The 13,152-nt window shown below is 41.5% G+C and overlaps 1 long non-coding RNA gene across 1 annotated transcript; it reads right to left on the bottom strand.

The window, feature by feature from the left end:
* Positions 1-3,712: 3,712 nt before the first annotated feature.
* On the bottom strand, positions 3,713-8,624 carry LOC120750843 (uncharacterized). Its single transcript, XR_005700168.2, has 4 exons — positions 8,520-8,624; positions 7,604-7,670; positions 6,520-6,597; positions 3,713-4,896 (listed from the first exon to the last, which is right to left on the bottom strand). It is a non-coding gene; the product is annotated as an uncharacterized LOC120750843 (long non-coding RNA).
* Positions 8,625-13,152: the final 4,528 nt, after the last annotated feature.

Raw genomic sequence — 13,152 nt, 5'->3', positions numbered from 1 at the left:
CCCAGATAATTTGGTGAAGTGACAATGCTGCATGGGGAGTGATTGAAAGTGGATCTGACACAGCCACTGGCTTAGCGTTCCATGTTGCCACACATTGATCCTAGCTCATCTGGGGCCCCACAGCCTTGTCTTCAACAAATCTCATAGCTCCATTCACGATTTCTAATCCAAATGTCTAACATGATCTTTTTCTATGATGTCACCAGCTTTTTCCCAGCATTCAGCTCTTCCTGACAGAAATATAAAATCTAATCATAGAGTCATAGAATAGCTGAAGTTGGAAGGACACAGGGCTACCTAAAACTAAATCATATCACTAAGAATGTTATCCAGATGTTCCTTGAGCTCTGATAGGCTTGATGGCGTGACCGCTTTCCTGGGGAGGCTGTTCCAGTGACTGATGACCCTCTTGATGATCAACATTATCCTAATATTCAGTCTGCACTTCCCCTGATCAAATTAATTTCATTTTCTTAATTCTTTGGAGAAAGAATTTCTCTGAGGATCTGACTGTCTAATTTGTATAAAAGAGAGTTCATGGCCAAGGCATCTATAGAAAGTGAAGTATTCAGTAAAATTCAGCTTAAAAATATTGTTTTCCAGTGTAGCTGTGTATCCCTCATCCCAGCTCTGAGAAACATTGAGTCTTTTCTTTTTCTTGTTCTCAGAAAAGGCTATAAAAAAGCAGTATAGAAAGCTCTGGAGGTCAGGGTCTTCTCTCAGGCATCTGCAAAACATCTAACAAAGTCATCAGTTCTTCCCAAAGTGCAATATTAAGAGCATATTGTTTCACACATGCTGCTTATCATTTTCCACTTTGAAACAAGCAGCTACAAGCTCCTCTAGAGGAGCATTTTAGTGGTAGCAAAGACAATCAACTTGGAAAAAGTGACTGATTGCTAAAGCGCTAGTTTGCATTTCATGTCACCTTGCTTTCAAGTTCTCATTAATTACATTACATTAATTAATTAAGCCTGATAGCACACCTGTTGTTAAGAATTATCCATACTTTATAGTTAGAGACAGCAAAAGAGAGCTATTAAAAGGCTTGCTTAAAATCTATATTAAAATTGAAAACTAGTCCAGTTTTATACTAGACCCAGATTGTATCTGTGTAAACACATGGTCTCCCTCTATTGTTTCCCACTCTACCCAAGACTTCCTAGCATCTGAAAATAGAGGCAGCATCAAAGGAGTCATGCTCTCCCTTCCCAGTATGCAGGAGAAAGCTTGGCCTATTTATGTGTGCAAGAAAATTACTGCAAAAAGGTGACAATTGCAAAAACTCCTCTGTTTTCAAGCTTCTTTGGTCCATCCCAGCTGGGGCAAGCCACTGGAGCTGGCCCTCGACTCCTGTCTGGGGTAAAGACAGAGCCAGTGCAGGTGGCTGAGCCCCCATGGAAGGGTTTACTGGGTGATGGTAACAGCTGGACCGGCCCCAGGCACTGGTGGAAAGGGCAACAGATGGAGGCTGCAAGTGGCCAAATCCTTACCTGGCCTTTCCTTCCTGCAGTGCTGCAGAGCACAGGGAGTCAGGCTGGGCTCCCCCTTCCCTGGCCCCCCTGCTTGTGGTGGACAAGGGTGTGCAGACCAGCCTCCCCCTCTCCCAACCACCCACCCAGCGCAGCTCAGCCCTGCCCATGCCCTGGGAAGCCCAGCTGTGGGCTACGGCACTTTGTGCCTTACAGGAATGCCCTGTCCAGACAGAGCAGGATGTCCCAGCCAAGCATCAAGATGATGGGGACACAGGCCATCATATCCCAGTCCCTGTGTGATCTGCTACAGATTTCCTGGTAATTCCCTCTAGGGTTGCCAGCTATGTCCAGATGAGTCCAGAACCTCTCTGGGCTATGGCCCAGCTCAGTCTTGGTCTGTGTCCCAGACAAGGGCCATTCACCCCTTTATATGGCTTCCTCACAAACCAGAAAAGCAACCCAGGAAAACAAATTCTTCTCGCCGCTGGGTTGGGTGTTGAAGGGTGTCCTCCCAACACCCGAAACTCCAACAGCCCAGCTGCACCCTTTTCATTATTTGCCCCGCCATCTCATTTGTTGCACATGATGAAGGCGTTCCTGTTGCCCAAATGGCTCCTCAAGGGCAGAACAGAGGTAAGGCACCGTGTTCCCACACCCTCCTTCCTCTCCAGCAGTGTCCTTGCATCACTCTGATGCCAGCAATCGAGTACTTCCCAGAGAGTTTATTTGTAAAAAGAAACTGTATCGATTCAAGGGTGTGCAGCCGTAATTCTGTGGTTCGGCTTTGACTCTGCACAATCACACTTCATTTTCAGTCTCCAAACAATAAGTAAATATAAAATGAGCATTGGCTTAAATAGCATTTAACACGTGTGACTTCCCAAAGAACAGCATAAAAGCAGAATCCATTGCTGCTTTTCCCTTATGTGAACCAATGGAAAATGCTGAATGAGTTAAGAAAAGCAGAGAATCAAAAAAATATATATAGAGAGAGAGATTATTGTTAGAACAGAGGGCTTTCTGCACTGCTTGTGCTGTATATCCATGATCCTTTTGTGTCCCTCTTTATCCTACCCTGGAATGGAATTAGCTTTCAGTCTTTCTTTTTTTTTTTCCTTAAATTTGATCTTATTTAAATCAGCCCCCTTAGCAGGTTGGCTGAATTCTTGAAAGCCTAACAGAGCCTGCAGATGTCTGTCTGTGCAGCCACATGGCAGAACCAGGCTTTGGGGGTCCCCAGAGCATCACGCGGGACCGGGAACTTCTTGGTGCCGGTTCCAAAAATCCATATCCCTTTCCAGTTCATTACAAACACCTATTGTTTGCCATATTTATCTGCCATCACTGCTGTTTGTTAGCAAATGGAAAAAGAAATGCCAGGACTAAATTTCAGCCTGCCCTTAGAATAGTGGAAAGGGGCTACAGGAATTGAATGACAGATGGTCTTTGAATGATATACAGAACCTCTGCCCCTGGGCCTGCTTTGGAGAAGCTGTTTTGGATTGTTGCTCAGAAGAGTGGGAGGTTGTTGTGTGATATGTGATTATTCCATAATAATTTTAATTATTTTGCCTGTTTTCAAACAATAGTCTCAGCCTTTTTTAATTTTTACACTCACTGAGTTGTGACACGAGCATTCTTTCCTCTGTGTTAGCAGGGATTAAAATCAAACCCTGCATCCCTTCCCATTTTTTTTTTTTTTTCAAATAATCCATGTTTAAATAAATTACCTCAGCCTGGAAAAGTGAGTTACAGGGCATTCTCCTGACGTGTGTGGCAGAGAGAAAAGCGAAGGGCTGGGGAACAGGGCTGGGGGGATGGGGAAGGCTTTATTGTGTTTTGCAGGATGAGATTGTCACCGTAACAAGTTTCAAGAAGAGCTGCTCTTTAACTCCTCTTCCTCGGCACAGAGAGCGCAGCTCTGGGAACCTCATTTACATGCATATGGGTATCTGATTGGATCTGTTCAAAGGTACAGTAGGAGTCAGTCAGATTGAATATGATGTGCATATAAATGAAGTTCCCAAAGTGGGGTGTGATGCTTCAGGAGAGACGGGGAAAATACGCTGTCTCTGCTTCATCCAAAGTCCAATAGAAACTTGGGGTTTTTATTTTTTTTTTTTTAACTGGCTTGAGATAAGCAAGAGTGGAAGCAAAAAAAAAAATAAAATACATATATATGTACAAATATATATATGTATGTATGTATGTATTTCCCTCCTCCCCATCTACTGAATTTACATCTTAGGCCAAATGCTCATCTCTGGAACCTCATAAATCACATTAGCTCTGCGTTATCAGAGCCCACGTCTGGGTTGCAGGACAACTGCACACACGCCCCTGCACAGGGCAGGGATGCAGGTTTCACCTCTTTGCAGCCCACGCACCGCGCTTGCCTCCACCCCTCCACTGCCAAGTAGGGATCCAAGGAAAGCTGTTGGGCTTTGCTAGGCTTTGGTCTTTCTTTCAGTAGCTCCTGCTCAGCCAAAGCCAGTGCTCACAGTCTTTTGGCTAATCAGGGGCAAGCCGCGTGTGGCTTTAGCTGAGTTTTGTGCTTGGGTGCAGGCAGCAAGCACGAGGTGTGCATGGAGCAGTTAGAAGTGTCAGGCAAGTATGCTGCTTAGGAGGAGATTTGGTCCACCCCCAGGAGCTGGTGTGCTCCAAAAGGGATAGGGATTATCAGAAAAATGCAGCACCATAGAAGTAAAGGACCAAAGGGCACTCTTCTCCTAGAAAAATAACGATTAGCAAAAGCTACATTTCCGGAAAGCACTGAAATTAAATAATACTGCAGTATTATTTAATACTGGGACAGGAAACAACCGTGTGCTTAAAAGCCAGGACTCCTTTGGCTTGCGGGGCCTTCTGACCTTGCCAGTGGGCCAGGATTTGGGACACACCCCCTGGCACATGAGTGCACACCAGACCCTTGGGAGAGCTGCACAGTCCCAAGGTGTCCCAGCCCTCTTTTCACAGCTGGGGTAATAACCAGCTCTGCCTCCTCCCCCAAGCTGGCTGCGAGGAGGAGCACAGGGAGACTGGGAGTGCCCAGAGACCACAAGGATGTGTGCTTTCCCTGAGCCTAGCTCCCATCCTGAGATGTTGCACCCATGGCTGTGGGGAGCAGGCTGCAGAGGCGCTGCAAGCTGTAGGCAAGGGGATCCTGCACCTCATCCAGGACGCCCTCTGTAATATCTGCAGTTCTATTTTCAGCAAATCTCTGTCTCTCTGCAGCACTGTCTCACTTGTACTGCAGCTAATGCCCAGCTGAAATTCAGATCATTCCAGTCTCACCAGCAAGGAGAGCCTGGGGAGTGTACTCTGCCTCCACAGGGAGACATGCACATCCATCCACAGGTGGATGAGATCTTACAGGGCACTCTTGTGCCACAAGCAGCAAAGCCAGCAAGCAGAGATCCACCTGTGGAAATAAAAATAACATGCATTCCTCTCACCTCAGTGTTACAGGAAGATGAGAAGAAATGCTTACATAGTGATGAGGATGCTCTGGCAAACATCAAGAGTACCTTGAAGCTAGATGCCATAGTTTCAAAACTTTAAAACCACAATGCACATATCGAAGAGAAACTATTCCCATGCAATCTGAAAATCTAAACTTAAAAGCTCTGTCTCACTTTTTTCTTTTAACCTTCCAAGATTTGTATTCTGGTCTGGGTGTTTCTCACAAAACATAAGATAATAGCAAACATTTCAAGCTATCATTGAAAGGAATTTACTGTAAAGCTTCAGGTACCTTGCCAGACATAGAAAGACGCAAGTGCAACATTGAGCACAGGTGAATACAACAGAGAGACATTTCCATTCCCGCTGCTTAAAAAAATATTTGGTTTTGTAACTTTGGGCTACTTGCTATTTGTTTTTCAAAATCTAAAGAGCTTTGTTTTGCCTTTACTTTAAAGCTGCGCTTTGAACTCCCTTAGAAAAGCCTATGATAAGGAGACCAGGTATCAGGCCTTAATAACAGGGCCTAAACTCCAGTGTTTGCAGAGGATTATGAATATGAAGGATGGCCACTGCTAGAAGAGAGGGCTTACAGGCTGGAGCATATTTCAATTTTTATCTGCAGTACAGATGATAAAATAAAATCTTGTACAACTCACCAATAACACTAAGATTGGTAGAATAGTAATCAAGAAGAGCAGCTTATTGTTACAGGCAGACAGGAATTGTCTGGACGGTTGCAAGCAAGCAATGTGCATTTTAAGACAGGTGAATGAAGTGTAGTTCAAGTTATACATAGGGGAACAGAGAGCAGGCTCTACCTGGGCTCTGCCTCAGCCACTGAGGACAAGAAGCTCTTCTGGCCCTACAGAAGCTCTCACAGCAATGATATTGCAGAAGGGACAGTGTGGCCATTGTATGTGTAAAGAAATACCTGGTAGAAATCACAAGCTATCTTACCTCCACCGTCCTAGGTACTAAGGTCCAACTCTGGAGAAGACCCCAAAGGGTCCATATACATATAAATTAAATACAAAGCAAAAACAAAGGGCTAAGAAGAGCTTTGCAATTTCTCCAACATGGGCACAACAGAGATGATAAGCAAGAAGCAAGGCAAAGTGCTGGGACTCCATGTTTGCGTGTTAGATGCCTGGAGACTTTTCAAAGAAAGGGAAGCATAAGGGGTGTGTGTAATGTACAGGGAATTTTTGTGGTTTTATCATCTGTAAAATGCCCCCCAGTCTGAATTGCGGCACCAGCATTTGAAAAGTTACAGTGGATACTCAACCCCCACTTAATATTTATAATGAGTCTGGAGATCTCAGTGGCAAATCAGCTACTTGCCAAAACCCTCTGTCAGGCTGCTGATAATAATCTGGGGTCATGGGCAATGAATATAGGGCAGAGATTCTCACTCTTAGGTTTCCTTGGAGACATGCTGCTATCTTATACCTGTCCATGCTTCAGTCAAGGTGCTGGACTAAATGACCTCCCAAGGTCCCTTTCAATCTGAATTATTCCATGATTCTACCATGATACCTTATAAAAAGTGAATACCAAGTCACAGAACTCAGCCCCAGACCTTGCAGGGTTTTTCTGTCCATCAGCCTTGTAAGCTCCCAGCTGGACCACTCTTACCACTGAAACACTGCAAGTGCCTCTGTGATAAACAGAATTGCATGTAAGGAAAGCATGATTTCAGCCATCTGGGATTACATTATAAACACTTTTAGAAGAAAAAAAAAGTACTCCTGGGAAATAATTGTCATTCATCATTATTTCAGCCTTCAGAAAGAGTTTTGCAAATAGTTATGCACTGCCTTTATATAAAAAAGTTAAACCATGCCATACATATATGATACGCATAATATTGCTTCCTTGAATTGGCCAAATATAAGAGAGATTATAAAGTGTGGACATAAGTGGTTGCTTAAGTAAAAATTCATATTGAAGTTAGGAATAGTTACCCTAGATCCACCTGCCAGCATTAATAATATAAAGAACAACAATTAGGAGACTCTTCCCAATTTGTCATATCTAAGGCTTAGATTTCAGTGATGTGTAATGTTAATCCACATTGTTTAAATGCCTGCTGCCCTTCAAAGTATAATCCACCTGGAACAATGAGGAAAAACAAGAATCAGTAATCAGTGGTGCTATTAATTACTCTTCATGGATTAAATGCTTCAATTTCACTGAGTTATCACCCTGTAACACTACTGCTCAGGAACTTTGCACTATCTTTCCCAGCCCAAACAAGCTGAAAAACTGCATTTTTTTCATAGTGCTGCTAACATAGTTCAAGGCATCATCTACATAATGTTGTTCCTGGGAGCCAGTGACTGAGAGAGCGCAAAATGTCTGTCCTGAGGGTTTCCAATGAAGGGCTTAAATGGAATAGAAAATCAGAGGTCCTGAGAGGTCTTCTGCTTTGCTGTGCCTTTGAGCTGAGCCCTAAACTGCAAGAAAAGCAGGATGTCAGTGGTTTTTCTCTCTGTTTTAGGAGCCCAATCCTCTTGAAGTTATCCAGACAGTTCTGATTTTGAAACATTTTTTTCTGAGTACCATTAACTGCAGATTTGATTTCTTACTTGTAATAACTGGATTAAAATTCATTGACATTTCACCAGGAGGCCAGAGGAAAAAAAGTGTTACTCAGACCTTACCTTGGACTTGATCCTGCAGATCAAGTCAGTAGGGAGGTGGCTTGTGTGAGGACTCCTGGAAAAGATCCTTAGTGGAACGAATCAGTGTTACATGTGCTACTATTTCTTGCAAGTAATCAACACATTTTCTTGTAAATCAGTTCAGAAACCAGCTGAAATGGAGTGGTGCAACAGATTTGGCTTTACTTTCTCATTCGGGTCTGTGATGTGGGGACACACTGGATCTACTAGCAGAAAAGACATGCATTTTCCTAACACTTTCCCAGGCACCCTGGGACTCCTTCTCTCCCTCTATCAGACCCCGTTGTCATCTCACCTCTTAATTTCCTCAACAAACCCAAGCAGCAAGAGCTGGTACTGTGAGAAAATATATTCTTACTGAATGCTGAACATCTGTATTTTATCTGTGAAGCCTTTTCCACCACAGGCAAGGTACTGGGACACTATTCACTGAGCAAGATTTAACTGCATGGTTTAGGGTTTGTCTTTTGCTCCCTGCAGAACTTTTTTTCTTCAGTTTTTTTGCTATTTCAACTGCTAAAATGTGCTATCTTCTCCTGACTATTTGCAAACACGTACATACATATATATATATATACACACAGAGGTGGAAGACATTTGCAAACAGTCTAATTGATCAGAACAGATGTTCTCTTCCTTTGTGAAACTATGCCCAATCTGTATTTTTAAAGTCAGCTTGTTAATAAGTATGAACACTGAAATAAAAAGTCAGTATGTAAAAATGGCCTTCCAGGCAATTCCAGGAAACTGCAAAATAAATGCAAACAGTCATTTAATGCTTACCAAGTACAGTATATATAGAATGTAAAAATGCAAGAATACAAAGGATATGATAAAAATGTAATATTTGTTATTAAAATGTACCAAAGGCTAACTGTTCATACATATGACTCACCTCTACTAGAAGCAGAAATGGTCAGAAAATGTATTGCTTAGCAAAAGATTGCTTTGGCTGTAAATAACTGCAGATGAAATCATAGCCAGTTCAGTGAAATTTCCTTTTTTTAAAAAAAAAATCAACATTGTGATGTAAGAATCTAAAAATTGTAATTTGGAATCTAAAAATTTTACTTTGTGTTTATTTGAATTTCATTTTAGTGCAAATATTTTCTTACTGCATTACATATTTACATGGTCAGACTGTGAATGTGTATTTTAATTATTGTGTTATCTTAATGGCAAATTGACATTTTAAAATGTCACATAAAAGTACAAATTAAAGAGGCTAGTTTAGTACAATAAACATGATGTGTGACTGAGAACAGGTACGTTCAATTTTCTTCTGTTAGACTACTAATACTTAATTAAGCTGTTTTGGGGATTAATAAAACCGTTTCAAAGCAGTTTATTAAAATGCACAAACAGAAGTGAGTTTGATCCAGCAGAAGTTTCAATCCCAGATAAGTAGTAAAAACTAAAAATTTCTATTAAAACTTCACTATTTCAATCATTTTTTTGTATGATACTGCTTTCAGTAAAAAGCATAACATTTATTTTAAAAATAAATAAAATTTGAAGAGGCTTTTTTTTATGAGCAGAAGTGCCCAAAATCTGCAAAAGACTCTTGAAATAATTCTTATTTCATGAAGAAATTGAAGATGCTTGACATGACAAGGCAAGGCAGTGATGGCTTATTACCCTTAGTATATTGATGTACTGTAATGGAAGAAAACCACTCTGAATGTCTCAGGCCCCAACCCCTGATTCCTTCTCATGGACCAGTGCTCAGCTGCTCTTGCTGGCAGAAAGCTCCTCTTCCCCATATCTGATACACACCTCCATGACTTCTCTGATTTCTAAAAGACACCCAGCTTTGCAGCAGGCCTCTTATTAGAGGGTAAAAATGAGCCAATGCACAGACTTCTTGTTAAATACAACATAAAAAGGGTCCTGATTTATTCCTCTTCGTGGTTTAGTCATCTTAACTCCAACTATTTGCTGACTCCGTCTGCAGCAAGCTCCTACTGTAAGTTTCCCTTGCAGCCTCTGACTGCTGATTATTTCCTGCTAAACTATGACTGCATGCATTAGTTTACAGAGTCTGACTGCAGGCTTTTACCCAGCTAGACTGTGACTGCAGGTTCCAACAACAGGCTCTAACTGCAGACCCAGACTGACCTCACAGCAGTGATTCTCCCTCCCCAGGATCCTGCTTTATGATTCTCTCCTTACAGCTCCTCAAGGATCCACCTCCATGATGATCCTCTCCTTACCAGCTCACCTCCTCTTTTATCTCACTCATCCTTATCGGATATAGCTCATCAGGGGCTAGGCTGTATTGGATAATTAAAACAGCTGTTACTTATCAGGGGCAAGGTCACCTGTATTCTCTTCTCCTACAACCCAGATAACTCGAACACCCCCCATTTTTGCCTACGGTGTGTTAAAATTGACCCACGTCCTTACTTTTATTTCTTCTTCAGAGGAGAGAAAGATAACCATGAGATTTTTTCCTCCAAAGGCCATGTTTGCTGTGCCTGTTCCTGCTGCCCTTCCCTGGCCCCTCCTCTCTCTGGAATATGCAGTATTTAACACTGGTCTCTAGTGCTGAACACCATGCTATCTGAATATCTGCATACTAACATTGGATGTGTGGCTTTAATTACTCTTATGCAATGCTCTGGATGTACATTCATCATTACAACCTCCAGCTCTTCTGCTGCCAAACTGCTCCCTTGACAGTTATTCCCTTCCTTCCATTTCTGCAGTCAATCACACCTGTGAAGTGTAAGAGCTTGCATTTATCAAAGTCTACTCCTTTTTTGCAGATAAATTCCTAAAGTATATAATGTAATTCTGAATTCTAGCCCGGCCCACCAACTTGAAGTGTTTCTCACTTTGGTATTTCTCTAAGCGTCTCAATTCTCTGGATTCAGTGCAGACTTACAGTGTAGCAGTGAAGGGTTTCCTGTTTTCTTTGGCCAGCTTTCTAGTTAACCATTCATGTATCTGCCCACAGATCATTGTTTTTTCTAAATTTGCTCATGAACTTGTCATGTGAGACATGACATCCAGGAATCAAGATCTATCCTGAATATCGTTTTTCTTTCTCCATGAGGAGAGTTGAGTCTGTTGCCTGAAAATCAGTTACTTCAGCTGGATGTATTTGGCTTGATGAGGAAATTACTGGCTGTTGGATGCTTTCTTCTTTTTATCAAGATGGCTGATCCATTAGCAAATGGATCAAATAATCCAAAATATAATATAATATTATAAATATAGTCAAAAAATTAAGTTAAAATTAGTCTAATTCCTCTTTTAAAGAGAGAAAACAGATCCCCAAGCTGCCCAGACTTCTGAAGTGGCACACTCCCTTCCCAAAGGCCTGCTAGTTTTCCGGTTCTTTCAGGCAGCTACCAAGCTATTCAGCCCTGACTTGTCCAGCTGTTTTGGAATTTCTCAACTTCCATGTAAATTTCTTTCACATGTGAGCCAGAGTCCTTAGCCATTAGTTACTCTTATAATCTACTTTAGCCATCTTATTTAATCCTTCATGAAATACAAAGAAATACCAAAACCTTTTCCCTTCTTGGTTCCCCTTCTTGTTATATTTCCTCATTGTTGAAGACTGGACTGACATTTTTGTCTTGTCTTCCTCTCACCAGTTGCACATTTTCAGAATCTTGTATCTTTTAAAATGAACTTTGTTTGCTGCACTTCCACTTAACTCAGTAAACGCCCTCTAAAAATCGTTTTTATTTTAAGAGGCAAGCACAAAAGGAAGATGCAATTGTTTTCCATAACATAATCAAACAGAGGTTTTTCAAAGTTCCCATGTCGTTTAAATATGCCATATCAGTAGTGGCATGGTGAATGCCAATGAAACACCACTGTTGTATTATACCAGCATCACTGCAGGTAAATTTCCCCATGTAGACAAGTTCTTTGCAGTATTCCCCAGTGTTCCTCCCATTGTGAGTGACATTTCATGGAGCTGAGAAGAATGACATAGAAATTACCCTAATGACCCCGTGATGGAGCGTGGCAAAATTGCGAAAATGCTGAGGCTTTGAACATTAATTATTTTGGACTTTAAATACATCTTTCTTTTATTAATCTAGTGGAATTAGGAAGCTCTTAACTATAGCAGACCAAATAAAAAGAAGCTAGAAACTGTCACACAAAGAAAATTATTCCAGTCAAAGTAGGACCACCAGGCTAACAAATCTCACTGCAAAACACCTGCAAGGTTACCGATATTTGTACACCTAGACCCTGGTCATTTTATTCCATATGCTGATAAATGCAAGCTGTGCATTTTTTTTTTCTGGGAAACAGTTTTTAATAATTATCATAATCTTATCTATCTCTAAATACCACGTAGTTTCTCTATTCTTACCAGCCTGTAGTGCTTTTAGCTGGCTTTTGTGTTTCCCTTGACAAGCAGTGGCTTCCTAAGCTGGGAAGGGCTCTGAGAACATCTCCAACTTCTCTTCCTGCTCCAGAAATGATTGCAGAAAGCCACTAAACTTGGCAGAGGAGGCAGCGAGTCAAGATCAGGGTGTCTTTTTCTTGGCTGTCCTGTAGCAATGCCACCTCAGCTGCATTGAGGTAGATAGCATTAGCTAGCATGTGTCAGTCCCTGCAGAAAATATTCAGATTTACAACAAAACTTACAACTCTTCCTCCCGTTTGTAACTTTCTGGTACAAAATGGCCAAACCATCATGCTCTATTCAGTAAATTCTCAGCAAATGATGCAGAGAGAGAGAGAGAGAGAGAGGAAAATCCCAACCGTAAATTAATTGTTCATCAAAGAAGGTCACATCTTGGATATCTACTCACTGGAAAAATATTCTACTGTAAATTTTCCCCCCCAAAACCTGGAAAATTATCAGGGTAGATGATGAACAAATAGCAATAAGCAGGATTCCATCCAGCTGGGATTTGAATGCCTGCAAAGATGGAGACTCCACATGCTCTCTGGGCAACCTGTACCCATGTCACCCCCATCACAAAAAAAGCATTTCCTGATGCTCAAGAGGGACCCTCCTCTGTTTCAGTTTTGTGCCCATGGTCCTGCCACTGGGTGCCACTGAAAAATGCCTCCATTCTTTGCACTCTCCCTTCTTTATACTTTCTCTCTTATTCAAGTTGAACATTTCCAACTCTAATTCCTTTGTACAGAAACTCATCAACTTTAAATAGCAATCTTAAAAATAGACTTAACTTAGACACTCCTCTGGCATGGGCCCTCTCCGGGATGCCTTTGAGCTACATCTGCAGACCACTACAGAGAAGACTTTGTTGTCATGGGCTCTGCAGTATCTGCTTGGGCTTTAAATGGGAGGCTTGCAGTAGCAACATCTTCCATCCAGCCTAAGAGTAGTAAAATTCCATTTGTTTAAAAGATTTTTCTCTCCACCTAATGTTTTTCCTTGGATGCCCTTTGATAATGTGCATTTTGTTCTCACTTTTTTTTTTTTTTTTGCATGATTTTAAAATGGGTGGGGGGAGACATTTCACAGAAAAAAAAAATATATATATATATTAGCAAAAGGAGTTTCATGCAACTATAATTCCATTTAG

This window comes from Hirundo rustica, chromosome 3 (genome assembly GCF_015227805.2).
Source record: "Hirundo rustica isolate bHirRus1 chromosome 3, bHirRus1.pri.v3, whole genome shotgun sequence".
Classification (NCBI taxonomy): Eukaryota; Metazoa; Chordata; class Aves; order Passeriformes; family Hirundinidae; genus Hirundo; species Hirundo rustica.
The sequence above is the reverse complement of the archived record's forward strand: the minus strand, read 5'-3'. Positions and strand labels throughout refer to the sequence as shown.